This window comes from Schistocerca piceifrons, chromosome 4 (genome assembly GCF_021461385.2).
Source record: "Schistocerca piceifrons isolate TAMUIC-IGC-003096 chromosome 4, iqSchPice1.1, whole genome shotgun sequence".
Classification (NCBI taxonomy): domain Eukaryota; kingdom Metazoa; phylum Arthropoda; class Insecta; order Orthoptera; family Acrididae; genus Schistocerca; species Schistocerca piceifrons.
The window spans coordinates 37,438,555-37,461,981 of record NC_060141.1 but is presented as its reverse complement, the minus strand read 5'-3'; the positions used below and the strand labels follow the sequence as shown (position 1 = coordinate 37,461,981).

At 44.1% G+C, this 23,427-nt stretch overlaps 1 protein-coding gene across 1 annotated transcript in view; it reads right to left on the bottom strand.

Annotated features, from left to right (window-relative positions):
* LOC124796341 (titin) overlaps nt 1–332 on the bottom strand; it is a 1,000,763-nt gene extending 1,000,431 nt beyond the window's left edge. The window contains exon 1 of the mRNA XM_047260475.1: nt 293–332. The gene's annotated coding sequence lies outside the window, so the exon portion shown is untranslated. The remainder of the gene's footprint in view (nt 1–292) is intronic.
* Nucleotides 333–23,427: the final 23,095 nt, after the last annotated feature.

Sequence of the window (23,427 nt, the reverse complement as noted above, 5' to 3'; positions counted from 1 at the left end):
CATCTTCGTGGTGTAGCAATGTTAATGGCCAGTGGTGTAATAATCAGTGAGCGACTTCAGCTTGATAGGCCAGGGGTGAAGAAACCTTTAGACTCTTCCTGACAGAACTGAGGCCACTATAAAGGCTGGAGGCAGTGTCACATGGTATTCGCTCGACATCTTCCGGAGGGGTTTACAGCAGGCAGTGCACAGCAGCAGGTAGCTTTTCGAGTGCACAGAGAGGCTCCCGCGGCACACTTAGCCAGAGCCAGAGCCAGAGCCAGCCAGGGCCACGCCCCCCTCGCACACTCACCCGGCAGAGCAGCTCCAGCGCCTCGTGGTCTCGCCGCAGGCGGTCGGTGTGCGCGGCGGCGGCGCCCACGCCGCTGGCCTCGTGCGCGTTGAGGCGCGCCTCTGCCGGCCCCAGGATCCAGGCGGTGACGCGCGACACGCCGCGCTCCAGCTCGCTCGCCTCCAGCGCCAGCCACGCGTCCTCCAGGCGGCCGCGGCGCGCGCGCAGCCCCTCCAGCTGCTGCAGCAGCCGCGCGCGCGCGTCCGCCGTGTCTGGAGCCTCCACGCCCGACTGCTCCCACCGCTGCGCCAGGTCCGCGCCTGCGAGCACCGCCACCAGCGCCTCACAGTCCGCACAACGACACTCGCAGGTCGCGCGCTGGCGTTGCCGAAAGTATTCGTCTACATCGGCTTCTAAATCTATCGCCGCAGGCCATCTTATGCTGTGGCAAAGGCAATTTTGATTACAATTGTCATATCTCCCCTTTCCAGTCGCAAACGACGTACAGGAAGAACGATTGTTAATGAACCTTTGTACCAGCACATAAGAGCTGTGTGGGAAAACTAATCATACTGATAACAGTGCGAGCGATTCGCAACGCTGTGTTGTTCTACATCTACATCTATACCCATACTCCGCAAGCCGCCTTACGGTGTGTGGCGGAGGGTACTTGAGTACCTCTATCTGTTCCCCCTTCAATTCCAGTCTCGTATTGTTCGTGGAAAGAAAGATTGTCGGTATGCCTCTGTGTGGGCTCTAATCTCTCTGATTTTATCCTCATGGTCTCCTCGCGAGATATACGTAGGAGGGAGCAATATACAGCTTGACTCCTCGGTGAAGCTATGTTCTCGAAACTTCAACAAAAGCCTGTACCGAGCTACAGAGCGTCTCTCTTGCAGAGTCTTCCACTGGAGTTTATCTATCATCTCCGTAACGTTTTCGCGATTACTAAATGATCCTGTAACGAAGCGCGCTGCTCTCCGTTGGAACATCTCTTCTATCAAACCTATATGGTACAGATCCCACACCGGTGAGCAATATTCAACCAGTGGGCGAAGAAGCGTACTGAAACCTACTTCCTTTCTTTTCGGATTGCATTTCCTTAGGATTCTTCCAATGAACCTCAGTCTGGCACATGCTTTACCGACGATTAATTTTATGTGGTCATTCCATTTTAAATCACGCCTAATGCCTACTCCCAGATAATGTATGCAATTAACTGCTTCCAGTTGCTGACCTGCTATATTGTAGCTAAATGATAAAGGATCTTTGTTTCTATGTATTCGCAGCACATTACACTTGTCTACATTGACATTCAGTTGCCATTCCCTGCACCATGCGCTTCGTTGCAGATCCTTCTGCATTTCAGTACAATTTTCTATTGTTACAACCTCTCGTTATACTACAGCATCATCTGCAAAAAGCCTCAGTGAACTTCCGATGTTATCCACAAGGTCATTTATATATATTGTGAATAGCATCGGTCCTACGACACTCCCCTGCGGCACACCTGAAATCACTCTTACTTCGGAAGACCTCTCTCCATTGAGAATGACATGCTGCGTTCTGTTATCTAGGTACTCTTCAATTCAATCACACAATTGGTCTGATAGTCCATATGCTCTTACCTTGTTCATAAAACGACTGTGGGGAACTGTATCAAATGCCTTGCGGAAGTCAACAAACGCGGCATCTACCTGGGAACCCGTGTCTATGGCCCTCTGAGTCTCGAGGACGAATAGCGCGAGCTGGGTTTCACACGATCGTCTTTTTCCAAACCCATACTGATTCCTACAGAGTAGATTTCTGGTCCTCGGGAAAGTCATTATACTCGAACATAATACGTGTTCCAAAATTGTACAACTGATCGACGTTAGAGACATAGGTCTATAGTTCTGCACATCTGTTCGGGGTCCCTTCTTCAAAACGGGTATGACCTGTGCCCTCTTCCAATCTTTTGGAACGCTACACTCTTCTACAGACCTACGGTACACCGTTGCAAGAAGGGTGGCAAGTTGCTAGGTGTACTCTGTCATTTATTTCGATATCTAGCATTTTGTCATCTGTGCGAGAATCTAGAGAAGGAACTACAGTACAGTCTTCCTCTGTGAAACAGCTTTGGAAAAAGACATTTAGTATTTCGACCTTTACTCTGTCATCCTCTGTTTCAGTACCATTTTGGTCACAGTGTGTCTGGATATATACTCATCTAATGCATACTGTACGATGGTTTCCAACTTTGTCCACTGATCCTCAACGCTATCTGTACCTGAGACAAAACTTTTGTATTGACCCGTCAAGTACTCTACAACAATGTGAGCATCCCTTCCAGATACTCAGTCTGTGTTTCGGATCTGTACAGTCATCAGGTGATTTTTGAGAGCGCCATCCAAGAAGTTCTGCTTTTGTCACATGTTACGAAAATGGAACAGTGCAATTTAGGAAACATAATGTCATCAAGTTTTGTGTCAACTTGGGTAATCCGTGACTATGACCTTAGAAAAGTTGAAACAGGCCTGTGGGAAACATTTCTTATCAAGAGCATGGCACTATTTTCGATGGCACAAACCATTTTTGGAAAGCTGAGAGCACGTCAAAGACGAAGTTCGCTCATGGTGACCTCCAAAAACGAAGAAAACATCGACCGTGTGTGTGCTCTTGTGAGATTATTCCTCCGCGATAAATTACCAACTACTCGTAAGTGATTTTCAAAGACGTTGTTGAAAGGCTCAGGAAAAGGGTTAATCGAGTAATACCGGAGTGCTGTATCATGACAACGCCCCACGTCACACGGCCAGTTCCTTAACAGAATTTCTGGCCTCAAAACACATTCCTGTTGTTTCACAGCCCCCACCCCCACATTCATCTGATTTGAGTCTATATGACATTTTTGTTTTCCCAAAATTGGAAAATGTATTAAAAGACCATTTCGGAACTCAGGAGAACATTCAAAAGAACGTTGCCAACATCTTAAACGCCGTACCAGTTGAAGCCTTTCAGCGATGCTATCAGTCTGGAAACGACTCCGCAGGGGGACAGTGCTGTTGTCTGAAAAGATAAAAATTTGGGTCGATAAATAATCAGCCTCATTACTTTTCTCACACACCTCGTACCTCTCTAATCTTACCCTCGTGGTCTTTCCGTGAGAAAAAGTTAGTTACTTTTCTATATAGTACATGATGCAGACTGTGTCATCAGAAAGAAGGAATGGAAAGATGAAAAAACATGTTTACTGGCCGTATACTGCTTTTTCCTGTAAAAATTACTAATTATTTCTATTCAAAAATTCCTATATGGTACAGAATGAGCTATTAAGAAGAATCGTCTTTAATCGACATTTAAACATACTTTTGCTATGTGTTAGAAATTTTATTTCTATGCTTAAATTTTCAAAAAGTTGTATGTTAGCTGAAGGCTATCACTACCGTTGGCTGCAGTGGAACATTACACGGAATTAACAGCGGCGGGCGAAAGTTCATATAATTTCAAAAAGTTTTTAGTTGCTTATCTCACCCCTTTATGTGTAAAAGTTAAGTTTATAGAAGGGTAGTGCAGACCTACTGTTGTACTTGTGAATATCTCTCTTACTTTCAAACTCGGATTGTTGATAACAAATTTCAAAAAAGAATAAAAGTACTGTGGGCTGTGATTAGTGCTTCAACTGCCTAAGGAGATCTCTCCGAGATGTACATCTGCGAACCCTACAGATATAATTCTGTTTACTTTTTTTTGTTCAATGAATACGTCTCACTTAAGTGAGGAATTACCACAGAATATTAGCATGTGAAACATCAATAAATCAAAATACGCTGAATATGTTAGCTTGCTGTCTTTTACATCGCCAAATTAGTAATTATTCTTATGGCACACGTAACCAAACCTAAACGTTCCAGAAAGTCTACTACATGTTTCTTCCCGTTTAAGTTTTCATTAGGTGTTCATCAATATTCACACTTAAGAACTTAGAGCTCTCTGTTCTGATAATTATTTCATGTTGGCTCACCGGGTTTGACAGTACAAAACTGGATAAGCTGTGTTTGTACAAAGTTTAAAGCTAGTCTATTCGTGCAAAACAAGTCAGTACCTTTCACAAAGACGTCGTTTACTATTTTCTCAGTTGATGCTTCTTTGCTTGGCTTCACAACAGTGCGTGTATCATTTACAGACAGGACTGCTTCTCCTCCTGATGCAAATAAAATGTCAGACTATTAACAGAAAGCAAGAGCAGTAAATCTTCCCCATGTATGTGGAGCGGGGTCCCTCTTTATATCACTGGAACAGCCTAAAGGTAACTTGCTGCCGTCTGTTCCCTAAGTAAGAACTTAACATGAACTTAAATAGAATGAGTGACGTTTAGCAGGAAACAATGTATCGGTTGACTTTTCTGGGAAGTATACGCTCGTAATTTTAACAGGAAACCACTCCGACATGCAAAAAGTATCTCCTGCAGCGTCTGCCACCGGAGTCGGGAGAGTATCTCCGGGACACTTTTCCGCTTGCTAAAAGATCCAGTGACGAAACGTGCTGCTCTTCTTTCGATCTCCCCCACTTCCTGTGTCAATCCTATCTAGTGAAGAGCCTGGACTGGTGAGCAATACGCAAGTATCAGTGGAACGGTGGTTTTGGAAGCTACCTCCTTGGTAGCTAGACCATCTTTACTGAGGATTCTTCCAATGAATCTTAGTCTGCTGTCTACCTTTCTTTCAATTACTTTTAAGTGATTTTTTTCCATTTGAAATTGCCCTGTATACGTATTCCCAGACATTTAATGGTTGTGATTGGCCGGTGTGGCCGTGCGGTTCTAGGCGCTTCAGTCTGGATCCGCGTGACCGCTACGGTCGCAGGTTCGAATCCTGCCTCGGGCATGGATGTGTGTGATGTTCTTAGGTTAGTTAGGTTTAAGTAGTTCTAAGTTCTAGGGGACTGATGACCACAGATGTTAAGTCCCATAGTGCTCAGAGCCATTTGAACCATTTTTGGTTGTGATTGCTTCTAGTGAGTGTGCAGAAATTGTGTAATCGTTCAATAATATGTCTTTTCGTCTATTGATACGCAATACATTACGTGACATACAGTATGACAGCATATCGGAGCAATAAACAGAAAACGTACAATTTATTATATCACAAGTGATTAATACGATACAGAAGAATACAGGCTGGGATTAAGGCAGTTACATCAGTGCCAAGTGCAAGGTGTGGTGGGTATCAGGCAGTGGCTACAGCAGGGCGATGTCCCTTCACAGTCGCCACCGCCTGCTGTGACTGACCGACTCAGCTGTCTTCCGAGCGCCCCGGCGCAACACGGCCTGCCACGAGGTTCCCTCCTGTGCCAGTTTCGTCACCTCAGAGTGAAACATCCACACAACGTCACCAGTTGGTTGGTGGGTGTCCTGCAGTCTCTGTCTTTTCCTACAGTGTTTGCTCGCTACAGTCCCCTCCAGTACCGGAAACATTATTCGCTGACGTATTAACGTATCTCGTATCTTCCTGTCCTTTCCTGCCGGCCGGTGTGGCCTAGCGGCTCTAGGCGCTTCAGTCTGGAACCGCGCGACCGCTACGGTCGGAGGTTCGAATCCTGCCTCTGGCATGGATGTGTATGATGTCCTTAGGTTAGTTAGGTTTAAGTAGTTCTAAGATCTAGGGGACTGATGACCTCAGATTAAGTCCCATAGTGCTTCGAGCTATTTGAACCATTTGCATTTGTCCCATTCGCGAATGGCGCGTAGGAGGAATGATTGTCGGTAAATCTGCCTGTGATTAATTTCTCAGATTTTCTCGTCGCCGTCATTCGTCGAAACATATGTGGTAGGAAGTAACATGTTGGACGACGCTTCTGGAATTTCAATAGAAAACCAATGCGGTTTGTTGGGGACTGCGGTGACGCTTAAAAAAAAAAAGAGTATGTGAAATCTTATGGGACTTAACTGCTAAGGTCAACAGCCCCTAAGCTTACACACTACTTAACCTAAATTATCCTAAGGACAAACACACACACCCATGTCTGAGGGAGGACTCGAACCTCCGCCGGGACCAGCCGCACAATCCATGATTGCAGGACCTGAGACCGCTCGGCTAATCCCGCGCGGCGACGCTTAACAATACCGCGACTAATGTAGGAATGTACAAGATGACTTAGACAAAATTTCTGTTTGGTGTGATGAATGGCAGCTTGCTCTAAATGTAGAAGAATGTAAGTTAATTGGGGTGAGCAGGAAAAACAGCCCCGTAACATTCGAATACGGCATTAGTTCATATGGTTCAAATGGCTCTGAGCACTTAACTTCTGAGGACATCAGTCCTCTAGAACTTAGAACCACTTAAACCTAACTAACCTAAGGACATCACACACATCCATGCCCGAGGCAGGATTCGAACCTGCGACCGCAGCGGTCGCACGGACGGTATTAGTAATGTGGTATTTGATACAGTCATATTGATTAAATACTGTATCTAGGTGTAACGCTGGAAAGCGATATGAAATGGAACGTGCATGTAAGAACTGTAGTAGGGAAGGTGAATGCTCGTCTTCGTTTTACTGGGAGAATTTTGGAAAAGCATAGCTCGCCCATAAAGGAGACGGTGTACAGAGCTCTAGTGGAACCGATAGTTTGAGTAGTGTTCGAATGTTTGGGGTAAGCACCAGGTGGGATTAAAGGAAGATAAACGAAGCAATTCAGAGGCGTGCTGCTAGATTTATTACCGGTAGGTTCGATCAACACTCATCGACACAAGGGAAGGCACTATCGCGGAGATATAGAGAACTCGGATTTGAGAGCGACTGCAGAACGATTCTGCTGCCGCCAACGGAAGTTTCGCGTGAGGATAAAGGAGATAAAATGTTAGAAATTAAGGCTCGTACGGAGGTATGTAGACAGTCGTTTTTCCCTCTATTCGCGAGTGAAACAGAAACAGAAATGAGCAGTCGTGCTACATGGTACCCTCCGCCACGCACCGTACTTTGGTTTCCGGTGTATGTATGTTGATGTAAAAACGCGTGGCTCTTCGTTGGAGTCCACAGCTCGTGGTCTCGCGGTAGCGTACTCGCTTCCAGAGCACGGGTTCCCGGATTCGATTACCGGTGGGGTCAGGGAGTTGCACCTGCCTCGAGATGACTGGGTGTTTGTGTTGTCCTCATCATTTCATCATCATTCATGAAAGTGGCGAGATTGAGCGTAGTTGAGCGCCCCACAAACCAAACATCATCATCTTCGTTGGATCTTCTGTTTGTCGTCTATTAGTTGGTAAGTGTTCCTGACCGTTGAGCGGCATACAATAATCGTGTTCCGTACGTCACTTCTTTCAGGGATGAATTACATTTCGTTAAGAGTCTCTCAATGAATATCAGCCTGGCAGACGGTTTCCATACAATTAGTTTTATGTGGTCACACCGTAAGCCCAGGTATTTTACGGCAGCTATCGTTTTCAATGATTTGTCGCCAGTGATGTAATCGAACAGTACTGGACGCCCCTCATGTTTAGGCGCAATACGAAACATTTACTGGGGTTCGCGTTGCTCGGATCGTCGGTCGTCTGGAGCTCTCCGTGCACGTCGCTCCAGACTTCTGGCGTCGCTACCTTTCTATAGACAACGGCATCGTCGGCGAGTAGCCTCACGGAGTCTCCAACATTATTTACTATACCATGAATACATTATTTACTAGACCATGAAATGAAATGTCGTGTGGGTAGGGCCCCCAGTTGGGTAGACCTGTCGCCTGGTGAAAGTCTTTTTTGTTGATGCCACTTCGGCGACTTGCGTGTTGATGGGGATGATATGATGTTGAAGGCAACTCATCAATCAGTCCCTGATCGGACTCTCCGGGATTGCTTCCACCACTGGGGTGAAAACCAGTGATCATGCCCTTTTGGACGTCACATAAATCCCTCTGTTTCCGCATTGCGACAGAGCCTGCTATGTTCTCCACTTTCCTCGGCGCGCTTTGTATACCCTCCGCTGTTAGTGCTGCCACATGCCGTCTGTTAGTGGTTACTGCACGTTGATGTCGAACATAGGCAGTAGTCACATTAATGTGACTGGGCCATGTACATTGTACAGGAAAAAAGAGATGCAGCACACTATACAACTGCTGTTAGTCACTCACCTTAAGGAAGGCCTAGCCCGAGGTGGAATGTAGTGTGCCGCAAAGGACAGTAATGACGCGAGGACTCGCCTCATGGAAGCTGCTCACATGTCGATGCACTGATGGTGGTGGAGACGGACTGTGGGCGGCCACGTAGCTCAACTAGGAAGTACGAATAACTGAGAGAGAACAATGGGATGTTAGCACTTTTATAGATTCGCCTTTCGAATTTTTCCGTTGGTTAAGTGCACCACCAGCTGGCTTCGAGTACCAAGACAAGCTGGGGCTGACCTGTTGACCGGAAACAACCAGCCACGACTCTTCCGTAGTATAAGCCAATGGCGAACTTGCCCTATAGTTGGCAAAACGTCGCCAAGTAGTACCGATGGCATAGGCGGAGATCGTGTCCGGGGCCCTTGGCGCCAGGCTGTCGGGACTGTAGGGTATCCCTTTACCTGACGGCCAAACTGCGCGTCTTTTTTACCGGTTTCGGTTTTCGTCGCAGCTTACCACCCATTACTTGCAGCTTTACGATTTACTCAAGTAAACGTGCTTTCAACGGCGCACTTCATTCGACTAAGGCAGAAGTGAAACACAGTTCCGTGAAGTGACCAGGTGCTTCGGCAGTTTACAATTAATGCATATAAGTGGCCAATTAATTTTGATATCTAAGCTGCAACTTTTCACGGAGAGGGCGGCAGCTGCTCTTTTAGAGGTGATTTCCTTGTCGTACCTTACACAGCAAAGTTATTGCATTCGGGGCACAGTTATAATGTAGCGCGTATCATTTCCATTGGCTCAGACGTGGGTAATCATATAACCACGACGTGGGAGACAACAGCGGCGATTAGAGCAACGATCGCACCACAGCGGTAGGCAGGAGCAGCTAGCGGACAGCGCGCCGGAGGCACAAAGGCGGGCAAGCCGGCTGCTCCACTCCACGCTGCCGACAGCTTTTTTGCTCGGGCAGGAACGCCCGAGGAGCGCAAGGACGGGCGCTGCCGGCCGCCTCTTGCTTTCTGGGGAACTGTGCGCCGGCCCTGGTTGTTACTCTCTGCTCTGCCCTATTCGATACTCCACTCCTCTACTGGGGACTCTCGGTGTTTTTTGTGATCTCTGCAAGGCGTTTGTTTGTGTAGATCACTTTGCTAAGAAAACTGAAGTTTTATGGTGTTAATGGCTTTACACACAGCTAGTTTGAATCATACTTAACAAACAGAATGCGAAGAGTTGTGATGAATAATTCAAATAATGGCGGAAGTGTAGCAAATTTTAGTGAGAGGAGAAATCACAAAGGGAGTTCCACAGGTTTCAGTTTTGCGTCCACTTCTATTCCTTATATATGTGAATGATCTTCCACTTAACGTTCATCAAGTAGAATTACTACTTTTTGCGCTCAATAGTTATGTTACAATAAATTCCATTACAGAGGAAGCAACAGATCAGATTGCTACTGATATTTTTCAGTGTTATTTTCTGAAAACCAACTCTCGATAAACTGTGAGAAAATACACTGTATTCAGTTCTGTATAACTTACAAAGTCATCCCAACAATTGATGTAGCACATGCACGGATTTCAGATAACTTTACATAGTGATCAAAACTTGAAATGGAAGACACATGTTGTTGAGCTGATCAAACAAATAAGTTCAGCTACGTTTCCTGTAGTGTGATTGCTAGTCCTGGAAACAAACCTCCTGGAAACATCCTCACATATTATGCATAGTTCCACTAAATAATGTGCAATGAAATAATTTTCTGGAGTAAATCAGTCAGAAAGAAAATATTGATTGTACGAAAGCATACTGTAAGAATAATATGATGTGTCCATATGTCGTCTCATTCAAGGATTACGGCGTTTTAACTATTCCATTACAATATATATATTCGCTGATGAAGTTTGCGGTAAATAATACGTCATAATTTGAGAACAGTGATGTCTGTACATACAATACTGGAGGAAAAAATGACCTTTGTTACTCATTATTGAAATTGTCAGTGGTTCAAAAACACAGTTCAATATGTAGCAACAACATTTTCAATAATGTCTCTGTCATAATAGGATGCAAGACCAGCCAGAGGTTTCTCATTACCCCTAACTAGGGCCAAGGTCATCCAAGCATTACCAGTCTGTACCTCGTTGGTAGTACAAGTAGAACAAGTACCTTTGTTACTCATTACTGAAATTGTCAGCGGTTCAAAAACACAGTTCAATATGTAGCAACAACATTTTTTGATTATTTGCCCAATAACATAAAATGTCTGACATACAGCAAAGGAAGTTTTAAATCTAACCAAAAATCATTTCTCCTGAACAACTCGTTCTATTCATTGGACTAATTTTTGTTTTAACCTGGTACCCTATAAAAAATAGGTTTTAATTATAGTTGCAAGAGTGCGATTAAAAAATAATATGTTCATTAATGTTAACCTAGTCGCCGACCGGTTTGGCCGAGCGGTTCTAGGCGCTACAGTCTGGAACCGCGCGACCGCTACGGTCGCAGGTTCGAATCCTGCCTTGGGCATGGATGTGTGTGATGTCCTTAGGTTAGTTAGGTTTAAGTCTGAAGCCGGCCGCCGTGGCCGAGCAGTTCTAGGCGCTTCAGTCCGGAACCGCGCTACTGCTCCTGTCGCAGATTCGAATCCTGCCTCGGGCATGGATGTGTGTGATGTCCTTAGGTTGGTTAGGTTTAAGTAGTTCTAAGTCTAGGGGACTGATAACCTCAGATGTTAAGTCCCATAGTGCTTAGAGCCAGTTGAACGATTTTAAGTCTGATGGTATTTCACCTACCTCACAAATTTTGCGTATCAGGTAGATTAGTTTTGTCATGGCCTCCTCTCTCAACGACCTTAATAATTCAATGCGAATTTAGTCTGTTCCAGTGGCTTTGTTTCGAACTAGGTCTTTCTGCGCTCTTCAAAAACTTATCACATTTCCCATATCTACACGATTTACTTCCTCTTGTATTTACATTGTTGCACCACCGCTTCGTTGGTGCGAGGGACTGTTCGTGCATCGATCACCAGAACGACGCCGTAGGTGGAGAAGTGCCGCCCATCAGGCTGATGACTAGACAAGAGAGCATATTCAAGATGCGAGAACATTCATTCATTCAGCAAATTGATGAGGCAGAAGACGTCAGTCAGCGCCAGTGAACGTCCAAGTTATGACATCTCACACCTCCAGCACGTGCTCCGACGGAGCTTACTAGACAGAAAGACAGTTGCCCTGGTGAATACCGCCATCCTCGATTTCACTTCTACAAGCACACAGCCATCTGGCTGCTGAGGTAGCTTCACCTATTCGAGCTGCACTCCTGTCAGCCACAACGATGACTAATTGAAGATGAGGGCGGAGCCAGTCTGCCGTGAATGGAGAACCGATCTGCCCATCTGTAAGCTGTTCAACTCTGGACCAGTACAAGTACCGCCTTAGCGGCTGTATGCTGGAACCACTTCTCGGTCTATCCTTCATGTCGCTCTTGGGTCTTCTGCCTACACGGCCCCTCAACAATCTACAACAGGTGCACGGAGATCTCTGGGACTGAGCCTAAGCATAGCGTCACACAACGAGAGCGCTGAGGTTCCGACAGACATCCAGCACAGCCACGTCGGGCTACGGCGGTGCCCTGGCCGCCGGCCCCTCCTACGATGGGGCTGCAGCACCGACCGCTGACAACTCCAGAGCCTGCAAACTTCTAGCGTCTGTCGACGTAGTGTTCTGCACGTGTGTGCAAAGTGGGCTCAGAACGGTCACTGCTAGGCAGTGCCAGGAAGAAGAGAGACGGAGTGTAAGACTCTTTCTGACAAATGACTGTTAATTGAATAGTATCTCCTTACCGTCCCTGCACTCTACAGGTCTCTATGACCGCGCCTCTACTCACCTATCCTACACTCGCGTAGGACGCCGCATTTCGTGGGCTCCCACAATTTTGATATAATCTGCCTTCAGCAATAGTTTCTTAGACAAAGGTGGAAACTACCCTAAGACCCCGTTTTTACAGTATCTAACACACAATTCAACAAAACCTGACTTTTAATTTCACAGAACGGGCATACGATTAGTGAAACTGACCAGTTAAAATTTCTAGGCGTTCAGGTAGATAGTAAGCTGTCGCGGAAAGCCCACGTTCAGGATATTGTTCAAAGACTTTATAGTGCCATTTTTACTATTCGAACGGTATCAGAAGTGAGTGATCGTTCGACACCAAAATTAGTCTACCTTGCTTATTTTCATTCGGTTATGTCGTATGTTATTATATGTTGGGGTAACTCTTCCCATTCTAAAAGGATATTTTTAGCCCAGAAACGCGCGGTTCGGGTAATAAGTGATATAAGTTCACGAACCTCTTCTCGACCCCTGTTCACGAGTCTGGGTATTTTGACATTGGCCTCTCAATATATATATATATATATATATATATATATATATATATATATATATATATATATATATATATTCCTTACTGTCATTTCTTGTTAGCAATATTAGCTTATTCCTAAGTATAAGCAGCTTTCACTCGGTTAAAAAAATGTTCAAATGTGTGTGAAATCTTATGGGACTTAACTGCTAAGCTCATCAGTCCCTAAGCTTACACACTACTTAACCTAAATTATCCTAAGGACAAATACACACACCCATGCCGGAGGGAGGACTCGAACCTCCGCCGGGACCAGACGCACAGTCCATGATTGCAGCGCCTTCGACCGGTCGGCTAACCCCGCGCGGCTTTACTCGGTTAATACTCAGCAGAAATCATATCTGCCTTTGGATCGGACTTCCTTAACTCTTGTGCAAAAAGGTGTGCAGTATATTGCTGCATCCATTTTCAATAAGCTACCACTCGAATTCGAAAGTCTTAGCAGTAATTCACGCGCTTTCAAATCGAAACTGAAGAGTTTCCTCTAGGGTCACGCCTCCTATTCTGTCGCGGAGTTCCTTGAAAAATTAAGCTGATTCTTGTTGTACTGTTGATTGCGTTTACTTAAACATTTCTCGGGTACATAAACATTTATTTTTATCTGTTATTACTTTTATGTTGTAATTTCATGTACTGACACGTTCCATGACCTTGGAGATTTGCTCCTCAATTTGGTTCTACGGAACTTGACATGTAAATAAATATAAATAAATAACAACAAATTTTATCAGCTGCACTGAAGATGACAGGGAGCTACATGAACAACAGTATGTGCTGCTAAGAAAAATAAAAGTAACTCACTGTTGACAGTGAAACGTCATTGAAACACGTGTGGGTGCAAAATAAGAAAGCACTGTTTTTTTGAGGCAGAATTTTTCCAAATCGTATTTATTTTAAAGCAAACTTGGATACAAAAAGTAAGTTTTTAACTAAAGATGAATTTACTCTTCCAGTTTTTCACAATATGTTGGCCAAGAATGCAGACATTTTAATAAATAAATGTTATGGGTTGCAGTAGATCATTTTCCACGGTGCTATCCTTTTTCTCGAAGTTTTAGTATCCGATATGTGTGTTTATATGCCCACTGATATGCGCTGTTGCTGTACAGAGAAAATGAGAGGCAGAAAGAGATTTTTTTCCAGTCCTGAGTCCCTTCCAAGCAAAAGTTGCGTAGCCAGAAACTTGAATCTCAGTTGTCTCTGGCTGCTTTGAAGGCAGGATCATTGTCAGCATCTTTACGCAAAGCTATACATCAGATTATTGTTGCATACGAAGTTCTGCTGGCGAAGATCCCTTATGATGTTGGACCTGCTACCAGCTATCGAAAACCATCATAACTGAAACCAATAGGATCTTTCCTAAGTACAGTACAAGTAGGTTAGGGAGGCAAGTATAGCCTCGAGGAAGTACCTCGAGACACTGGAATATTTTGCTGCTCTTTGGAACTAATGTTGAAAGACCATTGTGTCGTATGAAGTGGTAAAGGGGGCAACGGGTTACCATATTCTTCGAGAATAAATTAAAAGTTAGGAATCTCCAATCGTCATTGGTGCACTATCTTTCAGCAAACGAGCGAGACTGGGAGAGCAATGTACTTTTCGGGACAAACTTGACCTTTCGGTTGCCTATCTGCCACGGACAAGCGCATGACATAGCCAATGATCTTTTATCTTGACCTCCTGACATCATCACTGACCTTGAACATAAGACATCATCAGGCCCGTCTACTCTGCCATCTCCCCTCCTAAAGTCACTGCCTAGCATTTAACTGCCATTAAAAAGAAACAGCCAATCACAGCCCAGTATTTTACCACCGTATGTAATGGAACAGCAAATCACAATGTAGCTGCCATGTTGAAAGGGGTCTGAATGATCTGAATTATTTTCTGACATGTTCAAAAGTACGTAAAGATATTGACAATATAGTATTTTTACATCTGTATTATTTAACAAAATTATTTAACAAAAATGTTTATGTCAAATTCTGTACCTAAAATTCTGTCCATTATAATTATCCGGGCTGTTATGCCGTGGTCGGTTGATGAATTTTTTCTCAATTGGGAACTGAGACAAAATTCATCCACCGACCATGGCATAATAGCCCGGATAATTATAATGGACATGATATTTCCGGCCGTGAAAGTCTACAACCTAAAATTCTGTCAAGCAAAACACACACACACACAAACACACACACATACACTATTTCGATCTCTTAAGCCTCTTTGAGAATGTTACTCTTGGTACAAATGGTGAACTTAGAACACCTGACGTTTTTAGAAGTTTTACAGTAATGGTTCACCTCGTAACACACCATTTTAGGGGGGAAAAGAAGATAATGCATCATATTCTACACTAGAAAAATACAATCAAAATGTACAAAACACATGTGGCTAAATAATATGCTAAGCATGAGGCTACGCACAAAAACGAACTGACGAGGCGTAAAACTGTACAAAACACATGTTGGCAAAAGCACTAAGCAGGCTATAAGTGATAGGTGATACAAACAAAAAGGCAGTCTGAATGACTGATCTACAACTGTCAGCTACTGCAAGAGGGCAATATTTATATGTAACTTGGACATGACAGCTTAAATATAACTGTCTACTCTAAAATTAATTGCCATACTGTTAGTTTCATGTCTTAATTGTCATATAAAATACAAAACACATATGGCTAAAAATAACTTGCTAAGTCGGCAGCTGATACTTCATTATTTAGGCCTAACTAAGACTATGTACCAAACCGAACATGACCGAAGCTATAACTGTACGTAATAGATGTTGGCAAAAATACTAATGCTAAGTTGACAGCACACTAACAAATAGACAGCCTAAATTACTGTTTTGTAGCTTGTCTAATACTGGAAATATGCAATTAATGTGTGAAGCCTGAAATATGACTTTAGACTCTCAAGCTAATTGTCACAACACTTCTCCCATGTCTGAACTCTCTGCAATATTTATGAAAATACATAAGGATGCAGAATGAATTTTTCATTGTGCAGCTGAGTAAAGATGTATGACCACTTGACATTTCTACAGGTTTTCAGTAATGCTTCACCTCAACAAGCCCTATTTTACGAGGGGAGGAAGGTAATTTATCATGTTATAGACTATAAAAATACAATCGATAATACTGACTAGATAATATACCTTCTTATTACATTTAATTTTGGACATATCTGTGGTAGCATGGTTATCTATTGACTTTAGATTTTCTGACATTTATGAACAGAAAACTGTAATTTAGTTTGATGAGATCAATAATTTTTTGTACCATTTAAATTATGTATTTTCATAATGCGCAAGAAGTACTTCATAAGTCACGAATTACGAATCTAAACACACAACGTGGTCACACAACACAACCCAGCCAAAGACAATCATGGAGCAAGCTTGCACTGAAATAAAATTATTAGTAATGATGTAAAGTTTTGAGTACAAAACACAAGTAAGTTGTTTATCATACTACACAAGTATAATAGCAGATCGATCACTAACAGCGAATTAAAATTTGATCTATTCCCTAAAATAAAATTTTTTACCGAAATACATACAATATTGAGTACAAAACACAAATGGACTAATCTCATAAACTAACTGCTCTGTAACATTAAAAAAAAACATGGCTCGCATAATTGCACTACTAACAAGACTTATAGGTTAAGTTTCACTTTTTGATGAGCTTAAGCCAATCTTTGCACCATGCATTACAGAAACAAAAATTATCTGCATTATTTATCAAAATACAAAAAAATTCTGTAACATTAGAAAACACACATGGGAAATGCTGCTGATCGAACTTAAAACTTAAAGTGCACTTATCAACGAGAGAAGCTGCTCTTTGTACCAAAATAACTAATGATATTCCCACATCTAAATTGTCTTTAGTATTTTCCAAAATTTTTCCTAGTTTGGCTAAAACTGATATCAAATTTAGCCAAACATTTTAGAGACCCCAGAACTACGTTATTAACTTCATCTTGAAATATAAAATGTTTGTCATCTTCTACTGATAATGCTAACTTATACTGTCAGACAGTGGCAACTACATGACACTTTGATGAAAGACATACTGAACAGTAGTAATACACATTCGTATAGGTAAGAAACAAGGACAGATATGCTTTCAACTACTTTTTAAAGTCACCCAAACATTATAATGACTGCACATTAGGCAATTAACTTTATCTTGTAGTACAAAATATTTGTAATGTTTTGCTGATAATACTAACTTATGATATTACACCTTGGAGACTACATGACGCTTCATCTCTCCTGTACATCACAGAGTTACATCAAAACAGCAACAAATTACCTCATACATAGCCATGCTATTGCGAAATTGTAATAACTGTCCCTCTGTTACAGAGAAATTGTAAAGAATCGCCACACACAAAACCCTTTTGCTGCAAAAGTGTAATAAATGCCCTACATTACAACAAAATTGTAATGAATTAGTCCCACACATCATCAGTGTTACACAAGGTTGTAACAGATTGTCCCATATGTCACTGACTAAGCAAGCTAAGACTTGTTAAGGCAAAGTGTGACTTTTTCCACCAAACAAAAGCCATTAGCCAGACAGTTGAGACTTATCACTGCCAGCAAGTCAAGACTTCTCCCAACAAGCAGATTTTTGAGCTAACGTGTATGTGTCAATAACCTATCCATGACATACAAACCACACCAACCTTTACTATGATGTCATTATGATGTCACATGTAGGTCACTCACTTTGACCACATGACACCACAGGCAATGCAGCGAAAGCTATGATGTTACGATGATATTCATTTTAATGGTCAGTAAAATACTGCACTGTTTCATCTTCATGGTGGGTAATTTCCATTTCTCACTATCATGATGTTATGGGCTCCACAAGTTTCATAGTCAATCATTGCGACATCATGTGGTCAAGGTCAATGATCCATTCATGATGTCATGATGCTCTCATTTTAAATGGGGTGTAGCTTGCGATGTCATGAATAGACAACTGACCTGTGTATGTGATATAAATTGGAGTAAGTGTTTTGCTTGTTGGAACAAGTTTTCAATTGTTGGCACTGACAAATCTTAAATTGCTGACTAGTCAGTTTTGCCTGTTGGAACAAGTTGCAGCTTGCCACAGCGAGTGTCAGCTTGCATATTCAGTGACGTTTATGATGATTTGTTATAATTTTGTGTACCAGTGGTGACATGCGGAGCAACTTGTTACAATTCCGTGTAACAATAGTGATATATGGGGCTATAATGCTAGTCACCATGTCATCACACCATCATTGCCCTCAACAGTATCTGGGATAACGGTGGTCACCTTGTGAACTAACTATCATTGACCCCCGCCCCCCCCCTCCCGCCCCCCCGTATGTCAACTGACTATCATTTCACCAATAGTACACAGGTCAGTGGCGGTTGCTTTATGTCAGTTGATAACTATTACTCCACAAAAGTATCTCGGTAATGGCATTCACCGTATTTCAACTGACCATCGCTGCTCCACAGTAAGTATCTGGGGTAATGGAAGTCACCATGTCAACTCACCATCATTGCTCCACAATAATAGTTCAGGGTAATTGCAGACATCATATCAACTGATCATCATTTTCCCACAGATTTGTGACATACAGGGTAATTTGTTACAATTTTTCTGTAACGTAGGCTAATTTATTACAATTTGCTGTAACAGAGGCAACTGCTACAATTTCGCTTTAATGTGACGAAGTTTGTTACAATCTGACATGTGCTGTAAGCACGAATTTAGTTTCATGAGTTTTCATCCTATCTGTCACATGGCAATGGCGTATGTGACAAAGCATAACATATGCCATAGAGGCTCATTTTTTTAAATTCTCTGTATTAATGTCGATTGCTGCTGTGTTTCCATCACCTGCAATCACTTGAAATAACCTAAGATCGAAACTGCAGTAGTGGATATTGTAATAAATGTTATAGTCAATGGTGAATAATGAGTCATTTAAAAATTTCTATAAGATTATGGCACACAATTGTGATGTGGTTCCAGTTAATACTGAAGGATTACCTTAATAGATGAGACTAGCTTATATTACAATGTTCTGAAGGATTACCTTATTAGGTGAGACTAGCTTATACTACAATGTTATTTTATTTCGACTGAGTGCCTCAAATGGGAAAGGCAAAGACTGGCTACTGTGCTCATGCATTATGTTCACCGAGTGGGGTGGCGCAGCGCTTAACACACTGGACTGGCATTCAGGAGGACGGCAGTTCAAACATATGTATGGCCATCCAGATTTAGGTTTCCCTAAATCGCTCAAGACAAATGCCGGGATGGTTCCTTTGAAAGGACGCTGCCGATTTCCTTCCCCTTTCTTGACTCAATCCGAGCTTGTGCTCCGTCTCTAATGACCTTGTTGTCGACGGAACATTAAACGCAATCGTCCTTCCAGCATGTTCGACATGCACTATAGCACACACACACACACACACACACACACACACACACACACACACACACAAACGCGTGCGTGCGCTTTTCGTAAGAAGGCACACTTTCCATGGGAAGGCCCCCAGATCCAGGTGACCTCCCATTGGCTGCTTGCGGCTGGGTGAAGAGGGACTTGTGAATCTGTTGGAAACTGGGCAGGCTTCCCGTGTGACATGCACTATTATATATTTTCAATGAACCTACTCTCAAGTTAATGTTATTCCAGAATCTTTCCTGGCTCGGAAGTACACTGAGGTAGTGGCCATACCTAAGGCTGCTAAGGATATTCATTAGAAGATAAGTTATCAGCCTTCGCCTGCAGTGCAAAAGATTCTCCACCGTCCATAGCACAGAAGACTTCTTAGCTATGTGAAAACTGAGCATTGGCTCTCCGAGGAGCAGTTTGGCTTCAGAATAGGACATACCACAATAACTACCAAGTCGTGAAACTTCTGGAAGATGTAATGGAAGCACCTGAGCGTTAAAAATACTTCGGAGTGGTAGCACTGGATGTTTGACTCTGTATGTCACGATGGTGTCTGGTACAAACACTTTCTGCAGGGGACTGCAGCATGGCAAGTACGTGTTGTGAAACTCTGCTTGGAATGCAGAACGTTCCATGTCAGGGCACAGGATGATCTGTGCTCAGAACGCTGGTGGTTAGTGGGCGTCCCACTCGATATGGTACTCGTTCCCCTGCTGTATATCTGTACAAAGTGGACATGTCATATAGTCAATGGAAGCTTGTTGTGACACACATGACATGGCGCTATTTGCATGCAGCGCCAGCGTCCATCTTATACAGTGCACAGAGAGTCTGCCTGCGATGAGGAGGTATCATAAAAAGTAGCTTGGCATTTGATGCAGTGAAGAACCAAGCACTTGTCATAACGGGATGTGCAGTCCTCGTTGACTTGAGGGAGACAGACATCCTGGACAGATCTGTGATTTGTGGACACACAACCAACTAGATAAGTGTAACTCTCAGCAGGCATTTAAAATGGCACAAACATGTCGAAGAATTGAAGAGCAAAGGAGTTACGTAAGCTGCTAAAAAAATGAAATGAAGTCCCATGCTTCTTTACAGAGCATAGGGGAACGATGCGGGAGACCCGCACCGCTTTAGTAGGCAAGGTCCTAGTGGGGGTGGTTTGCCATTGCTTTCCTCCGACCGTGATGGGGATGAATGATGATGATGAAAACGACATAACAACACCCAGTCACCTCGAAAAATCCCCGACCCCGCTGGGAATCGAACCCGGGACCCCGTCCTCGGGAAGCGAGAACGCTACCGTGAGACCACGAGCAGCGGACACCCACTGCTAAAACTGGCTTCCATATTTCCACAGGACCTTGGAGCTGTTCCGTACAAGACAGACTGCACCCAGTTATGGAGAATGCAGCAGTCTTTTGACGAGACGTGGTCGAATACGTAGGGTGCAAAATTCAGTTCTCAAACCAGATTTGCACCTACCTGAGATTTCCCAATGGCAGAATTCCCTCAGTTAGCCAAAATACTGTACCTTCTGTAGAGATTCAGGTGAATTGTCGGCATCCTGTACGATGATGTAGAACGCCACAGAGCTGACACGTCCAATGCATACGAGGGTACAGCACCACAACACTATCAGTTTTCCATTCCTATTGGCGGAATGGCGTGTTCTTGTACTATTAACTATTTCCTGTGTTTCAAATAGACACCAGTAAGGACACTCAAAGGGGAAAACAACTTATCGACAGACATAGAAACATATGAAGGCTCGGATCACAGTGGTAAGGCTTCGCAGAAGACCGGAGGAGGAGGATTTCCCGTTAAGAAGATCGAGTGCACAGTAGTCGTGATGTGGGTGCGCGTGTGTCTCTGAGCTACGGCGGCGTGTGACGTAGTTACCGTACCGGCCTGCAGAGTGCGCTCGGCGTCGTCCAGCAGGCCGTCGAAGGCGTCCCGGAAGTGGGCGAGGGCGGCGGCGCCGCTGACGCCCCCGTCGCCGCCCGACGCCACCGCCGCGGCGGCCGCCTCCAGGCGTCGCGACAGCGCGTCCAGCGACGCCGACAGCTCCTCCGCCTCGGCCCACAGCGTCTCCGCGCGCTGACGGCACAGAAATGGCGCGCTGTTAGCTGGAGCACTACGTCTTCACATCCCTAGCACATTTTTGAGCGGTACTCATTCTACAGCAACATCTAGAACTATGCTCTACAAACCACTGCGAAGTTCATGACAAAGGGAACTTCACACTGTACCAGTCATTAAGATTTCTTCCTGTTTCATGCACCTACTGAACACGGAAAGAATGACTGCATACAGGGTGCGGCGCCTAAATCCTGACATACACTAATGGCCATTAAAATTGATACACCAAGAAGAAATGCAGATGATAAACGGGTATTCATTGGACAAATATATTATACTAGAACTGACATGTGATTACATTTTCACGCAATTTGGGTGCATAGATCCTGAGAAATCAGTACCCAGAACAATCACCTCTGGCCGTAACAACGGCCTTGATACGCCTGGGCATCGAGTCAAACAGAGCTCGGATGGCGTGTACATGTACAGATGCCCATGCAGCTTCAACACGATACCACAGTTCATCAAGAGTAGTGACCGGCGTATTGTGACGAGCCAGTTACTCGGCCACCATTGATCAGACGTTTTTAATTGGTGAGAGATCTGGAGAATGTGCTGGCCAGGACAGTAGTCGAACATTTTCTGCAGCCACAAAAGCCCGTACAGGACCTGCAACATGCGATCGTGCATTATACTGCTGAAATGTAGGGTTTCGCAGGGATCGAATGAAGGGTAGAGCCACGGTTCGTAACACATCTGAAATGTAACGTCCACTGTTCAAAGTGCCGTCAATGCGAACAAGAGGTGACCGAGACGTGTAACCAATTGCACACCTTACCATCAGGCCGGGCGATACGCCAGTATGGTGATGACGAATACACGCTTCCGATGTGCATTTACCGCGATGTCGCCAAACACGGATGCGACCATCATGATGCTGTAAACAGAGCCTGGATTCATCCGAAAAAATGACGTTTTGCCATTCGTGCACCCAAGTTCGTCGTTGAGTACACCATCGCAGGCGCTCCTGTCTGTGATGCAGCGTCTAGGGTAACCGCAGCCACGGTCTCCGAGCTGATAGTCCATGCTGCTGCAAACGTCGTTGACTGTTCGTGCAGATGGTTGCTGTCTTGCAAACGTGCCTATCTGTTGACTCAGGGATCGAGACGTGGCTACACGATCCGTTACAGCCATGAGAATAAGATGCCTGTCATCTCGACGGCCGTTGGGATCCAGCACGGCGTTCCGTATTACCCTCCTGAAACCACCGATTCCATATTCTCCTAACAGTCATTGGATCTCGACCAAGGCGAGCAGCAATGTCGCGATACGATAAACCGCAATCGCGATAGGCTACAATCCGACCTTTATCAAAGTCGGAAACGTGATGGTACGCATTTCTCCTCCTTACACGAGGCATCACAACAACGTTTCACCAGGCAACGCCGGTCAACTGCTGTTTGTGTATGAGAAATCGGTTGGAAACTTTCCTCATGTCAGCACGTTGTAGGTGTCGCCACCGGCGCCAACCTTGTGTGAATGCTCTGAAAAGCTAATCATTTGCATATCACATCATCTTCTTCCTGTCGGTTAAATTTCACGTCCGTAGCAAGTGATCTTCGTGGTGTAGCAATTTTAATGGCTAGTAGTGTATTTCATTTTGAGTTTCCCGCCATAGCGTAGTTGCGCCGGAGATCGCGATTGGAGTTTGTGAAATCCATAGGCATCTGATAAACATTCAGAACCTCAAAACGGTCGAGATGTTACGGAAAAGTGTACAACGATAGAGCTGCCCACTGAAATAGTTCGATTCTTCGGGTACCCGACATCAACTGTTTACGAAATTGTGGGTAAGTATGATACTTCGGAGAAGTCTGGAGAAGGTTCCGCTAACCCGGCTAGGAAATTTCATTCGAGGAAAAGCGAGTCGCGAACTGCGGCAGTTATCGAAAAGGCTCAGACACTGATTTCGGAGGACCCGGGGCAATCACTAAGGAAATTGGCGTCAGTATTGAATGTCAGCGAACCAACAATGCCTCGGATGGCAGAGGAGGACCTCATACGAGCCATTTAGTTTAAAACTGGCTCTCGGATAACGTTGACGT